Here is a 16,932-nt window from a genome sequence, read left to right as displayed (position 1 = left end):
CGAAAAACTGTCCGCTGAAACCTTGTTTCAGCGAACAGTTCCCTCGTGTGTAGGCTTGTTCGACAAACTAAGTTCCGCGCATGCTCAGAAAGGATTTACACGCCGAAAGTTATAATGCAGTGTATAGGACGTCGTATTTTTCGTCCCGTCGTACGTGCCGTTCACGTCATCGCGCACGGTTTCAGCAAACTGTTCGTACGTCGTGTGTGGCCATGTCCGTCCATGCTAATTTTGAGCGGACTGTTTGCCGAAACTGTTTGACGGACAAAGTTGGCCGAACAGTCCCCGCGTGTGTACGCGGCCTAAGACCTGCCAGGTCACCAGCAGACCAAAGACGGAACATAAATCTGTGGTGTAGTACAGAGCTCAACATTTCAAGTCCTGAGCTACCAGTCAGGCCTGAAGGGTTAGTCTCCACCAGTTGCCCCACTTAACCCCTACCCCTACCCTGCCCCACCCCAAATTCCACCCCTGAACACACCCTTATAAATTATCTCATGAAATGACACTTAAATGTTTTATGCAGAATTAAGTTAATTTTAAATGTAAAGTAAATATTAACATCTTTATCCGTGCCCATCAGTGCAGCCTCACCCAATGCTGCTTTATCTGTGTCCACCAATGCAGCCTACCTGTGTTCACCAATGGAGCCTACCTGTGCCCAACAATTCTGCTTCACCCGTGTCCATCAATGCAGCCTGCCCATGTCCATTAATGCAGCCTGCCCGTGTCCATCAATGCAGCTTGCCTGTGTCCACCAATGCCGCCTGCCATGTCCACCAATGCAGCCTGCCCATGCCCACCAATGCAGCCTGTCTGATTCCACCAATGCAGCCTGGCTGTGTCCATCATTGCAGCCTGCCCCTGTCCAGCAATGCCACCTGCCCGTTTCCACTAATGCAGCCTGCCCATGCCTACCAATGCAGCCTGCCTGTGCCCACCAATGCAGCATGCCTGTGCTCACCAATGCAGCATGCCTTTGACCACCGATGCATCATGCCTGTGCCCACCAATGCAGCATGCCTGTGAACACCAATGCAGCATGCCTGTGAACACCAGTGCAGCATGCCTGTGTCCACCAATGCAGCATGCCTGTGCCCACCAATGCAGCATGCCTGTGTCCATCAATGTAGCATGCCTGTGTCCACCACCATACAGCCTACCTGTGCCCACCATGCAGCATGCCTGTGCAGGAAAAGAGACCACCAAGGAACATCATTGTGACAGGTTTCATTTCAATTGCTGTGTGTTCCCATGGCTCGCCATCACATACAGCCCCGCCTGCTGGCCGGGAACTTTGATACATGCCACAGGTCCTGGATTGGACAGGAGATCTGTCTATCAAAGTTCCGGGACCAGGAGGCAGGGCTGTATGTGACAGTGAGTGTGGGGAACACACATCAATTGAAATGAAAGCTGTTACAGTGATGTTCCCCATGCTCTTTCGGCCCGGCTCTCTCTTCTCTCTTCCCCTCCGCCATTGCTGGGAGAAGGACTCCCATTCAATCTGCTTGCTGGCGGTGCTCGCCCTCCCCACTTCCAGGCAGCTCATACTCACCCGCTCTCATTTTCCACTCGCAAAATGCTGTAGGCAAGTGGAAAATTTGAGGACTGTAGTATCTTATCATTCAGGATGAGCTAGTATCATTTAATCAGCAGTCCCTTGATTTCTGCTTCAAACTTCCTCTGGAACTATATCTCTGCACAGGTCTGCTTTTCCATAACACGTTTCTCCAGTTAAGCCAGGAATTTCTTCCTCTTCTGCTTCTTTGTCCACATCTCAATGAGGCAGGGTAATATATCAACCGGCTGTTCTTTCTGGAGTTAATAATAGGGATGAGCTTGATGTTCGAGTTGAACGCAAGTTCGAGTCAAACATCGGGTGCTCGCCTGTTCACTGAACAGCGAACATTATGGAGCGTTCGTGGAAAATTTCAGTGCCATGGAACGCCCCATAATGCACTGAGAGATATCAGTGCATCGCTGTATGATGGTTGGCCAAAGCATGCACCTGACCTGCATGCTTTGGCCAGTCACAGTGCTCTCTGATGAGAGAGCCATAATTGGCCAAAGGCTTGTCTGTGGGTCGCAGTCATTTATCGGCCTCTTGGACCAGTGTCACGCTTTCTGGATGACTTCTTTGCATGGCTAAACTACTTTCTCTGCCACCTTCCATCATCCTAGGTGGCTTTAACATTCCAATCAATGTTAATACTGCAACCACTTCTCAACTACTCAACCTAACCTCCTCTTTTCACCTAACACAATGGACACACACCACCACTCACCCTAACCTCCTCTTTTAACCTAACACAATGGACACAAACCACCACTCACACAGTAATACTCTTGACCTTGTATTCTCCCATCACCGCACTTCCTACAACCTCTCTAACACCCCCTTTCCTCTCTCTGATCACAACCTTATCCGTTTCACACTGTCCTTGTCTCCTACCTCCCATGCTGCCAACCCACAAACCACTACCCGCAGAAACCTTTGCAACCTCAATCCTTCCCTTCTTCATTCTGCTACTGATGGTCTTTACAACAAAAAAATGCACCCCTGTCCTGCCCAGACCTAACCACTTCCATCTACAACAACATGCAGTCATCCTCCCTAGACATACTTGCTCCTCTTTCTACACACAGAACTAGGCCCCATCTGCCACAACCCTGGCAAACAGACGACACCAGAAGTCTCAAGAGACGCAGCTGTGCTCTTGAGTGAGCATGGCGTAAATTTAATCCCTGCAAGACTTTACCCTCTACAAATCTGCCCTTCTCAAATACAACTCCTGCCTCCATACTGCTAAAAAAAACCTACTAAAACACTCTCATCAAAACCCTCTCATCCAAACCCCGTCAACTCTTTTCTACCCTTAATTCCTGACTTCACCCCCCCACCCCCACCTCACTGCCCCTACCCACCAACTTGCTTACCGCTCAACAGATTGCAAACCATTTCAAAAGCAAAATCGACACAATTCAGAAGGAAATATCCAGCATTCAACTTCCTCTCCTACCCAACACATCAGGTCCAACACCACACTCAATACCCTCCTCATTCTGCCCAGTTACCACTGATGAAGTTGATAAACTCCTCTTCATGGCCCACCTCCCCACCTGTCACCTGGACTCTCTCCCCCTCACAATTACTGCGACCACCTTCCCACTCTATCCTAAACTCCCTAACCCACATCTTCAACCTTTCCCTCTTCTCTGGGCACCTTTCCTTCCCCACTCAAACATGCACTGGTTACCCCATACTTAAAAAACCCTCACTAGACCCCACCTATTTGAATAACTTAAGACCTATCTCCCGGCTCTTATTTGCCTCCAAGCTCATCGAACACCTTGTCCATGACAGAATGAGTCGCTACCTCATGGACAACAACCTTCTCGACCCCCCTACAGTCCAGCTTCTGACCACAACATTCCACTGAAACTGCCCTACTAAAACTCACCAATGACCTACTAACTGCTAAAACCAATGGCCATTACACAATACTCATACTCTTAGACCTCTCTACTGCCTTCGACACAGTTGACCACCTGCTCCTCCTCAGCAAACTACACTCCCTTAGCCTCTGTGATTCGGCTTTATCCTGATTCTCCTCCTACCTATCTCAGCAGACTTTCAGTGTCACTTACAACTCCATCTCCTTTGCTCCTCTTCCTCTCTCTGTTGGGGTACCCCAAGGCTCTGTCCTTGGGCCCCTCCTAATCTCGCTCTATACCTCGTCCCTGGGCCAGTTGATAACCTCCCATGGCTTCCAATATCACCTCTACGCCGATGACGCCCAGATCTATCTCTCCACTCCTCAACTCACCCCCTCGATCTCCTCATGGATCTCAAAATCACTGAATGACATATCCGTATGGATGTCACACCACTTTCTCAAACTCAATCTTTCTAAAATTGAGCTTGTTATATTTTCTGCCCCTCTCTGCCAATCTTTTCACTGGCTTCTCCTATACCACTGTATAAAATTCAAAATGATAACCACAACATACAAGACCATCAACATTGCCCTCAGCTATATCACCAACCCCATCTGCAGATATCACCCTAATCATCCCCTCCGCTCCTCCCAGGACCTCCTGCTCTCTAGCTCCCTTATTCCCTCCTCTCATGCTTGCTTTAAAGACTTCTCCAGAGCCTCTCCCATCCTCTGGAACTCCCTGCCCTGGTATATCTGATTTGCCCCTCACCTGTCCACCCTTAGGAGATCCGAAAACTCACTTATTCAGGGAAGCCTATTCCACACCCATCTAACAACTGTCCCGAGCCACCCCATCAAATCATTCCCTGCATCTATTACCTTTTGTACCTCTACCCCCTCCCTTTAGAATGTAAGCTCTTCGAGCAGGGCCCTCCTGTCCCTTCTGTATTGAACTGTACTGTAATTGTGCTGCCCCCTTCTACATTGTAAAGTGCTGCGTAAGCTGTTGTCGATATATAAATCGTGTATAATAATAATAATAATAATAATAATATATAGGCTACACCAGTGGTCTCAAAGTACCGGACCGGTTTGACAACAGTGCTGGGGGTTAATAGTGCGCCCGCTGACACCGGTGGGGGGTGTTAATAGTGCGTCTGCTGACACAAGTGTTGGGGGTTAATAATGTGTCTGCTGAAACCAATGCTGGGGGTTAATAGTGTGTCTGCTGACACAAGTGCAGGGGTTAATAGTGCATCCGCTGACACCATTGCTGGGGGTTAATGCTGACACCAGCACTGGGGTAATAATGTGACCCCTGACACCAGTGCTGTTTTTGAAGCTTGAAAGTTTGCATGCGGCCCCCATGAGATCTGAAAACTTGTCTTGTGGCCCTCAGGTAATTTTAGTGTGAGACTCCTGGGCTACACTGAATGCAGAATATATATATATATATATAAAAAAAAAAATATATATATATATATATATATATATATATATACACTACATTCAGTGTAGCTTGTATATACAGTGCATTCGGTGGTGTATCAATATATATATATATATATATAGATACATATAAATATATATATATATATATATATATATATATATATATATATATATATATATATATATATAGATAGATAGATAGATAGATAGATCGAGATATAGATATAGATATATATTAAGCAATAGTACGTTTTTTGTTGCACCACTTTGTCAACCACTGGTGGATAAACTAGGTTCGTACTCATCTGGCCCAGTTGGGATTTAGCAAAAGCCACCAATTGGGAATAGTAGAAGTAATGGTGTGAGAGTAGACTATATTGTTTGGAAACCTCCTGGAAGGTTTGGATGTTGCAGGTGCCTGGGTAGAGCAATGAGGCTGCACGGGTTAGGCCCAGGGTAGACCATGTTAGTAATGCTTCATGTGTCATTCCTGAAGGGAACAACAGATTGCTTTGTATTGGGAGGTGATTGGAGATAGTATAAGGTACCCTCATAAGCTTACAAACTTCTCTCCACGCCACCACAGTGTCTCTTATCAAAGAGCTGGTTCTCCAATGAGATGGCAAGACCTTGAGGGGACAGTGGAGCACTGCTGATAGATAGAGGGGAGAGACCAAGGCCACCTCTAAGGCATAGTTGGAATAGTTGGATCTATGTGTAGTGCTGATAACTTTTGCCTATTAATGTAATGTTGATGTTTCACAATGTAAGCCTATGGACAATTCTATAGCTTACTATTTTGCGCCATCTAGTCGCCAAACACAGGTAGTGAACTGAAACGAATATTGCTTTCACAAAGCACAAAGACTGAATACAGGAAATGACTGTTATTTAATTTGGAAGGGTGACCTTTACCCAGGATGCTTGGTGACCTACCCATGGAGACCCTCTCTGAATGCATGGCCTGCCTGTGAGGACATGTGAGGTGGCCTCCCAGAAGAAAGGGCCTACAGCCATTGCAGAGCGCAAATCCAACAGTTTGTGTGAGTGACTCGACAGTGCCAGAGACACAGTGACCCAATTGGACAGATCCAGAGACACTCGTTTGAGCATCAGAGGACCGGGTTCACCCAGCATAGTGGAACGGAGTGATGGAGCCAGTTGACAGAGAAGGAAGCTGCAATCACCAGACCAAAGCTACCATACAGAGCTCTGATCCAGTTGGTTAATGGGTTGCGCCTAGTCAGACTTATATACAGGCCTAGCTGGGATCTGTAGTCCTACGGAGGAGGAGTATAGCAACTGACACTAGGCAGGCATAAGGCCTATCTGCTATTGCATCTCAAGCCTTATATCATAGTTACTGAAGTTACAACAGGAGGATCTTTAACTCAACTTGAATTACCCTTGGATTACAAATCACAAGGAATTACCCTAGCTAGCGAAGTATGAGGATAAAGACTGAGTACTTTAAGTGAGATCTCATGCATAGCTATAAAAGTAGGGGGAGCTCCCATATATATGCATATTGTTTGATACTGTTTTATCAAAGTTCATTGTCCTGTCAATCTATGTTGGATGACAGTACAATTGTTGTAATCACCTATCTATAAATATATATATATAGTAAAAGATACTTTGGTTAAGTACCTTGTTGTGTGGAGCATTGTTTTCTCCCAGCAGGTGGAGCCAGTGGATCCTGAGAGGACAATACAGATATATTGTGACATATTATATTGTACTGTATTGTATTGCACCACAGCTGTGTCAAGGGGACTGAGCCAATTCAGTAGGGGTTCATTAGCAGAGTGCAGGCCCAAATCAAACCAGCAGCTCCTTCGGGGGTCAGTGCTACATGTAATAACCAGTCCTCGCCCTGTCTAAGGAGGCATGAAAGGTTGTATAGGCGGAGGTCAGGTAGTCCCACTCCTCCCTCGTGTTTCGGAAGATGCAGTTTGTGTCTAGCAATGGGTGGTCACTTGGATCTCCACAAAAAAGTCGTCAAGGCCTTGTTGAGATTTTAAATGCCTTTGTGCTTAAGTAGTAGAGGAAGTGTTTGTAGGGGATATAGCAATCTGGCAAATGAGACCATTTTGTATAAATGGCATCTTCCAAAAAACGATATTGAGAGAGTCGTCCAGGCTTATTACACGCCCCTGTTAAACAGGGGCTGAAAAATTGGGCCTTAGGCACTGGTGCTGATGCCACAACACTACAACCCCTCACAGATACTCTAGTTGGAGCGCAGGAATGAGCCCTGCTGCAAAGTATTGCATCCAAAATTGTAATTACACGCCCCTGTTAAACAGGTCCTGAAAAATTTGGCCTTAGGCACTGGTGCTGGTGCCACAACACTGCAACCACTCACAGATACTGTAGTTGAGCGCAGCCATGAACCCTCCTGCAAAATATTGCATCAAAAATTGTAATTGCACGTGCCTGTTAAACAGAGGCTGAAGTATTGGGCCTTAGCCACTGATGGTGGCGCCCAGAACCAAAAATGTTCTTACAAGCTATCAGCATGATCATTGAGGAGGAAGAAGATAGTAACTCAGCATAACAGGATAGTCACTCAGCATTAGCATAAGCAGTCTTGAAGGGATCTGACATTTAAAAAAAAAAAATATTTGGTTACATCAGCATCAGATGCTTGGTAGCTGGTGATGATCCAAAACGGAATCATTTTTATGAAGGTCAGTCGATCAACCGAGTCGGTGGACAGGCGTACTGTGATTGGTTACAAAGCCTCCAGCAGCACTGAATGTGCATTCCGAAAGAACGCTTGATGCAGGACAGGCCAGCAGCTCAATTGCATACTGTGCCAGCTCTAGCCAGTGATCCATCCTCAAGACCCAGTAACCCAGAGGACTTTTGGTGGGAAAGGTGTCCAAGTCTGATCTTGCCTGATCAAGTCTTGCCTGATCAAGTCTGATCTTGCCCTACACCATGTAAATCAGACGATGGCAATGGTTGCTGGAACCGATCATACCTTGGGGCTGTTTGTCTAAAACATTGTCTGAACAGTCAGATGTCCACCTTCTCCACTGTTCCTTCTGTGACTGATCAAAGCCTCAGCAACACTTTGTCCAGGACCAGGAATATGTAACCTCCCAGTCTCTGGGTCTCTGGGAACGCTTTGTACAGACCTTTCTGCAAGGCTTCCCGAAGCCTCTGCTCTCTCTGCATGCATCAGTGATACTGTCCCTCTTGTCCACCTGTTGGAGCACACGCTGCGTGGAATAATAGACAGGGCACTTGAGGCAGAACAGAGGCAGGAAGAGGAGGACTTCCTTACAGCTCTAGGCCCCCTTTATCCAGACAGTGTTCCTGCTGGCCCGCCGATCACACAGGAAGAGGAGGAGGATTGTGTCAGCATGGAGGTGGAGCCTGGCACTTAGCATTAGCAGCAATCTTTTAGGGCTCAGTTACAGTCCCGGGAAACCCATGGACTTGTACGTGGCTGGGAGGAGGTGGCTGCGGTTCATGTCGTCCTTAGTAGCCCAGAGGACTCCAGACTGAATGCCTCAGCTAACCTATGCTGCATGGCCTCCCTGATCCTGCAAAGCCTGTAGAAGGATCCTTGCATTCGTCAGATCAAGAACACCAGCAATTGGGGTAGCTTTAGGTGCCCACTGTGCAGCTGACACAATACACCAACTGTAATTACTACAGCTGCCTGCAGATAGGATCAGCAGAACACCAGCAATTGGGGTAGCTTTAGGTGCACACTGCACAGATGACACAGTACACCAATTGTAATTACTACAGCTGCCTGCGGATAGGATCAGCAGAACAACAGCAATTGGGGTAGCTTTAGGTACACACTGTGCAGATGACACAATACACCAACTATAATTACTACAGCTGCCTGCAGATAGGATCAGCAGAACACAAGCAATTGGGGTAGCTTTAGGTGCACACTGCAGATGACACAATGCTCCAACTGTAATTACTACAGCTGCCTATGGATAGGATCAGCAGAACACCAGCAATTGGGGTAGCTTTAGGTGCACACTGTGCAGATGACACAATACACCTACTGTAATTGCTACAGCTGCCTGCAGATAGGATCAGCAGAACAACAGCAATTGGGGTTGCTTTAGGTGCACACTGTGCAGATGACACAATACACCAACTGTAATCACTACATCTGCCTGCGGATAGGATCAGCAGAACACTAGCAATTGGGGTAGCTTTAGGTGCACACTGTGCACATGACACAATACACCAACTGTAATTATTACAGCTGCTTGCGGATAGGATCAGCAGAACACCAGCAATTGGGGTAGTGCAAAGGACACAGTACACATGAACAAATCTAGATAAACTGAATACAGTGTGTGTGTATAAATAAATATATATATATATATATATATATATATATATATATATATATATATACACTACCGTTCAAAAGTTTGGGGTCACATTGAAATGTCCTTATTTTTGAAGGAAAAGCACTGTACTTTTCAATGAAGCTAACTTTAAACTAGTCCTAACTTTAAACAAATATACTCTATACATTGCTAATGTGGTAAATGACTATTCTAACTGCAAATGTCTAGTTTTTGGTGCAATATCTACATAGGTGTATAGAGGCCCATTTCCAGCAACTATCACTCCAGTGTTCTAATGGTACAATGTGTTTGCTCATTGGCTCAGAAGGCTAATTGATGATTAGCAAACCCTTGTGCAATCATGTTCACACATCTAAAAACAATCTAGCTCCTTCCAGAAGCTACAAAACTGACCTTCCTGTGAGCAGATTGAGTTTCTGGAGCATCACATTTGTGGGGTCAATTAAACGCTCAAAATGGCCAGAAAAAGAGAACTTTCATCTGAAACTCGACAGTCTATTCTTGTTCTTAGAAATGAAGGCTATTCCATGCGAGAAATTGCAAAGAAATTGAAGATTTCCTACAACGGTGTGTACTACTCCCTTCAGAGGACAGCACAAACAGGCTCTAACCAGAGTAGAAAAAGAAGTGGGAGGCCGCGTTGCACAACTAAGCAAGAAGATAAGCACATTAGAGTCTCTAGTTTGAGAAACAGACGCCTCACAGGTCCCCAACTGGCATCTTCATTAAATAAATGAATAAGGAAGGCTATCACTCCATTTTGCAACGCCATGCCATACCCAGTGGACAGCGCTTGATTTCATCCTACAACAGGACAATGACCCTAAACACACCTCCAAATTGTGCAAGAACTATTTACAGCAGAAGCAGGCAGCTGGTATTCTATCGGTAATGGAGTGGCCAGCACAGTCACCAGATCTGAACCCCATTGAGCTGTTGTGGGAGCAGCTTGACCGTATGGTACGCCAGAAGTGCCCATCCAACCAATCCAACTTGTGGGAGCTGCTTCTAGAAGCGTGGGGTGCAATTTCTTCAGCTTACCTCAATAAATTAACAGCTAGAATGCCAAAGGTGTGCAATGCTGTAATTGCTGCAAAAGGAGGATTCTTTGACGAAAGCAAAGTTTGATGTAAAAACAATGTTATTTCAAATACAAATCATTATTTCTAACCTTGTCAATGTCTTGACTCTATTTTCTATTCATTTCACAACGTATGGTGGTGAATAAGTGTGACTTTTCATGGAAAACACAAAATTGTTTGGGTGACCCCAAACTTTTGAACGGTGGTGTATATATATATATATATATATATATATATATATATATATATATATACAACACCTAGGTTGCATATATATACACAATACACTGACTGCAGCTAACTGACTAGCCTCCTGCCTGCTCTATCTAACTCAAATGGAACACACTACACAAGGCTGACTTCCAGGTGGCCTTATATAGTGTGGGGCGTTTACTAAACCCCCTGAGCCATAATTGGCCAAAGCCACCCTGGCTTTGGCCAATTACAGCTTGCTAGACAGGCAGCGCTGTGATTGGCCAAACATGTGGGTCATAGTGCATGCTTGGCCAATCATCAGCCAGCAATGCACTGCACTGTGATGCGCAGTGAATTATGGGCCATGACGCGCTACTCGAATTGCTCGCGAATTGTCCATAGCGTTCACAATTCGGTAAACGATTGAGCAGCTTATGTTCAAGTCGAACATGGGTCCGACTCAAACACGAAGCTCATCCCTAGCATATAATTATTGATAAAATTCAGTCAGTAGGGCGGTTATTTTTGGTTGGGAGGACATAAGGATCTCTTTGCTGTCCCTCAGCGCTGCAATGTGAGTGGGTGTATAAGCCTCTCGACAGAGATTGGCAAGGAGTTTGCCTGCCTTGTTACTATATTTATGTAGGTAAAAGGAACAGTAAGAGGTCTTAATCCATTCCTTTTGATCTGCCCAGAGATCGAAACATCTTTTAGCAGCTAGACACGCCTGTCTATTCTCTGGAGAGTGACATAGGGTCAGATCTGTTTGGGCTTTCCTTAGAGCAGCACTTGCCTGGCAGTATTGCTCTAGAGAATACTTTTTAAATTGGGTAGTGTAGGAGATGAATACACCCTGTAAACAAAAAGAAAAAAAGAGTGTGTTCCCCCCTAAAAAATCTGATCATTATCTAATCATGCAGCCTGGCAAGCCAAGAACAGGGAGGATGAACCTGTCCTCCTGGCTTGTATGCTGTCTCCACAACTTTTCTTTCATCTAGGTAACCCTGACTACTTCTACGTGGAGCTCATTAACGGCTGTCAGTGAAATCAGGGTAATGCCTAGGTTAAATGGTTACTACTGTAAATCTTAGCGTTTTTTCAAATAACAAACATATCATACTTACCTCCACTGTGCAGTTCATGTTGCACAGAGTGGCCCCAATCCTCATCTTCTGGGGTCCCCCAGCACGATCGCAGCTCCTCCCCGCATCAGGAAACTACCTAGGAGAAGCCCTCTCCTTGGGGGTCCCCATGCAGGCATGCTCCCAAGTCCAGCATTTGCATCCATAGACACAGAAGGCATGGACTCGGCCCTGCACCATTGAATTTGACAGCAGCAGGAGCCAATGGCTGCACTGCTATCAATCTATCCAATCAAGAGCCGAAACAACAGCCAGAGAAGATGAGCGCCTCTCTGGCGTTGTAATTACAGGGCTCAGGTGAGTAAAACGAGGGGGGGCTGGGGGGCTGGTCAGTGACAGAGGCTTTTTCACCTTAATGCATATGATGGTCTACGGGCCTTCCTTTATCTCTATGGCAGCTCACCTCCTCATAGAAGGTCCATAGATTGGTTTGACAAGAATGATTCTTCGTGAATCCATGCTGATTACTGCTAATGATACTGCTTTCATTACTAAAATCTTGTATATAGTCCCTTATTATCCCCTCCAAGAGCTTGCATACTATTGATGTTAGGCTAACTGGTCTGTAATTCCCAGGGATGTTTTTTCACACTTTTTTAAATATTGGTGCTACATTGGCTTTTCTCCAATCAGCTGGTACCATTCCAGTAAGTAGACTGTCAGTAAAATTAAGGAACAATGGTCTGGCAATTACTTGACAGAGTTCCCTAAGTATCCTAGGGTGCAAAACATTTGGTTCTGGTGATTTGTAAGTGTTAAGTTTCCCAGGTCTATTTCTAATTCTGTCCTCTGTTAGCCATGAGGGTGCTGTCTGTGATGTGTCATGAGGACAAACACTGAAGTCTTGGTTACTGAAGCCCCCCGATTCCCCCATGAAGACTGAGAAGAATAATACATTCAATACCTTTGCCATCTCCCCATCCTTTGTAACCAGATGTCCTTCCTCATTCTTTGTGGGGCCAGTATGATCAGTCCTCCCTTTTTTTACTGTTTATATACTTAAAGAATTTCCTGGGATTTTTTTTTTGCTCTCCTCCGCTATGTGTCTTTCGTATTCTATCTTAGCTGTCCTAATTGCACTCTTTCATATCTTGTTGCATTCTTTGTAAAGTCTGAATGCTGATGATGATCCCTCAGCCTTGTATTTTTTGAAGGCCTTCTCCTTTGCTTTTATATGCATTTTTACATTAGAGTTAAGTTATCCAGGACTTTTGCTCGCTCTTTTTAAATTTATTTCCCAATGGGATGCACTGGCTAATGCCCTTATTTAATATGTTCTTAAAGCAAAAAAAAATCTCTCCTCTGTGTTCTTTGATTCTAAGATTTTATCCAAATTTATATCTTCCAGCAAGGTTTGTAGTTTAGAGAAGTTGGCTCTTTTGAAATTCGGTGTCTTTGTTTCCTAAATTGCCCCATATTTCCACATCCGTGATCAGGTCTGTATTGTTGGTAATCTGTAGATCTAGTAACGCCTTGTTTCTAGTTGGTGCATCTACCATCTGACCCATGAAATTGTCCTGCAACACTTAGGAACTGGCGAGCCTTAGCCCTTGTACACACGGTCGGAGAATCTGTCGGAATGAGTCTTATCGAACCGTGTCGTCAGATAATCCGACTGTGTGTGGTATGCATCGGACTGATTCCGTCCGAATCTCCTTCCGACCCAATTTTCTAACATGTTGGAAATATTTCCCGACCAACTGGGCCGGACGGACCTAATCCGATCATGTGTAGAGCATTTTCATCGGACCAAGTGCCACGCGTGCTCAGATCAAATTCCTACATCAAAGCTATTGGCTACTAGCCTGAATGTAGTCCCATCGTAATGAAATTACGTCATCACGTTCTGAAAGATCGGATTTTTCGCCAACTTGGCCCGACCGTGTGTATGCAACAGTTTCGGACAAGATCCGACGGACAAGATCCGACGGACAAAATCCGACGGGCAAAATCCGACGGATTTGGTTGTGGAAATCTCCGACCGCGTGTACACTTAGTGGTTCCCTCCGTCCAATCTATGTCTGGATAATTAAAATCCCCCATTATGATAACACTTCCCTTCCTTGCTGCTAATCCAAATTGTGATAGGAGATCCATCCCTCCCTCTTCCTTCAGGTTAGGGGGCCTATAGCATACTCAATACAGTATTATTTTCCCCTTAGTTTCATCCCTTTGAAGCTCTACCCACAGGGATTCCACCTCCTCCCTAGCACCCTTATTGATGTCATCTTTCACATTCACTTGTACATTACTCTTGATATATAGGCATATCCCTCCCCTTTTTTACCCTCTCTGCCATGAAGGGAATACCCTTGAATGGTTGCCAGCCAATCATGAGAGCTGTTGAACCAGGTCTCTAAAATTCCCACAAAATCTAAATCCTCCTCGTTCAACAGTATCTCTAGTTCACCCATCTTGCCCGCCAGGCTCCTGGCATTGGTGAACTGGCCACGTAGTTTAAACTGGTCGCATACTGTCCTCTTATTGGGTGGTCCTGAAATTGCAAATAGGACTTGTTACTATACTTACCTCTGGTTTATGTGCTTTAGTCAACCTGCCACTAATGCCCCCAATACTACCCTCTGGAATATATTTATTGATGATTATCTCTACCTCTGGACCCTCTCCTCCGACGCCTAGTTTAAAAATCCCTTTAACTTTTCCACCATCTTCACTACCAGCAGATCTGCACCCTCCTCATTTAGGTGTAGTCCATCCCTTCTATAGAACAGGTGACCAACTGAGAAGTCGGCCCAGTCCCCCAGGAACCCAAACTCCTCCTTACTGAACCAGCTCCTCAGCCACTTGTTTACTTCCCTAATCTCCCTCTGTCTTTCTGGTGTGGCTAGTGGTACCGGTGGTATTCCTGAGAATAGTACCTTGGAGGTCCTTTTCCTCAATTTAGCTCCTAAGCCCCTAAAATCGTTATATAGGACACTCCATCTGTCTCTGACTTTGTCATTGGTGCCAACGTGCACAATGACAGCCGGGTTTTCCCCAGCCTCTCCCAGTTAGCTGGGAGGACGTAAGGTATTACAAAAGATGTCCGGCGTAATATGTTGATTCGATCATGCTTCATGTGACCCTTATGCATGGGTGTTATATGTTTTATTTAGCTTGATTTTATTATTTAACTGTTTTTTAAAAAATGTTTTTCTTTGCGCAATATTACCATGTATTATGGCCGTTAGTGGGTTAAACCATCAGCCTTTTTTCTATTAAAATTTACTATTCGATTTTAACGGTAATTTACTATTGGAGTCCGTTTTTTCTCCCCTTTCCTACCCGCACCCGTGGCTGGCCGGTCCGAGTGTGTGTGTGTTTTTCTTTTTAGATATAGCTGATATATCAGCTGATAAGCTGTCATTTGCTCGGCTGAGAAACCTTGGATACCTTCCTGGAGAATCACTCTGGATTATAGTGGTTAAGGTGAGTTGGCATGTCCATCTCTCAGTGCACCACCCACCACTGTTCGTGTCCCCTCATTCACTTCCGTATTTCGACGGCGGAGTTTGTGTTCACAGAAGTTCCAGTGGTCCCCACAGAGGGCTGTGTCTGCCTGCCTAGTTGACTCTGCTCACATGAGAGTCCAACCGATCCGGTAAGGACCCTTAGATACTACTATCGGAAGGATTTGTTTTCTGCTGAATAACATTGCCGAGGTTCATCTGAATATCTCTCTCATCTGCAGTATTCTTATCAAGGACATTAGTATCACTATTTTTTTTGTTGTGTTCTATTACACTTGAACCAGAAAGGACAATTCATTTGATGGGTTTAATTTGACTTTTTGTTGTGAGGGTTTCTTCATTTTTTTCACTGTGATCTTCACTTTCAGTTCAAATCTTGCAGCACAACTTTATTTTTATATTATCTCCCAGTTATCTGTCCACCAGTTCCGTGATGTGCCGAACCTGAACATCCAGTAGACAGCATATAGTTCTGTGCTTCAGATCTTTGTCACCGATTGCCTTCTCTGTCCTTCTAAGAATTGAGTCCCCTACCACCAGAATCTGTCTATACTTTCCCTTTCGCTTCCCTCCCACTCTCACTGAATGAAGGCGTTCATCCCCTGTCAGCTTGGAGAGTCAATCAGCTCCAGCAGTGCTGGTCCCTGACTGGTTTCACCAATGTCACTCAATGGAGCGTACTTATTTGGATGCTTCAGCCCAGGATCGGCCTCCCTGGCACTTCCCCCTCTATCCTTCCTGACTGTCATAATTGAAGGATGGAAGTCAGTGGTGCTTTCCCTTATTTACTAAGCTCTGGAGAACCTGCATTTACAGAGTGTGACCACACTTGCAAAGTGTACAGTCTATTTGCCTTTAGTAAATCAACCCCTATGTGATTTTCCCAAGTGATGCTTGAACCAATTGCATTGCTTGCATAACCAAATGTGCCAGCTTTTTTTATTTTCTTTAACACAGTAACATTACAGATTCTTATGAACTCTATCTTCTTCATCTGTCTCTCCAACATTTAAGACAATCCAAAGCCAAGAGCACAGTCTGAACATAAACAAGAGCTATTAACTTGTTCATAGTCAGGCTGCAGTGCTGTATGATCACACTAGTGCAATGCCCTCTCCATGGGATCAATGTGCTGTCTCCCCACTGCTTTAATCCAATTACATTAAGCAGAATGTGACTTGAATTAAAGATAATTTGCTTCCCTCCATGCCTCATCATACATTTTCTCTAAGATATGTATGAACAGAAAATCACTAACACATTGCAAGCAATTATCTTTAATTAAAAGCAACTTTCACTTTAGATTCACTATAAACTTAGCAAAGTGCTTCAACCCCTAAACAACTAAAGAAATCTCATGACACAACACAAACTTCTTAAGCCCACCGGCTATTCTGCCCCTTGATATATCACTTTTATTATGGCTAGTGTTGAAGGAGTGGGGTTTTAAGGCAGAAGGACTAGAGAGGGTCATAGAGAAAGATTTAATCATTAAGGTGTGCATTTATTAAGCAGCGGTAAATCCCTGCCATTAAGATCTCAGAGCATTTTTAGAGTAATAATTTCTCTTTTGAGTGCTGGTTTATGAAGAATTGTAAATTGTGTCTCCTAAGGAGAAGAGAAGCAATCCACAATTGCTGAGAACATAGGGAAACTGTGATGCAGGCTGTAATCTCAAGAGAAATGTAAAAGGTAAAGTAAATCACAAGCACCTAATAATACACTTTCTAATAAAAATAAAATATTAAAGTTTAAGACCCTCAAATTAACAAAAATAGACACCCCTAATT

This window comes from Lithobates pipiens, unplaced genomic scaffold, assembly GCF_037356315.1.
Source record: "Lithobates pipiens isolate NorthernLeopardFrog02 unplaced genomic scaffold, aLitPip1_a1.2 Scaffold_3, whole genome shotgun sequence".
NCBI lineage: Eukaryota > Metazoa > Chordata > Amphibia > Anura > Ranidae > Lithobates > Lithobates pipiens.
The sequence above is the reverse complement of the archived record's forward strand: the minus strand, read 5'-3'. Positions refer to the sequence as shown.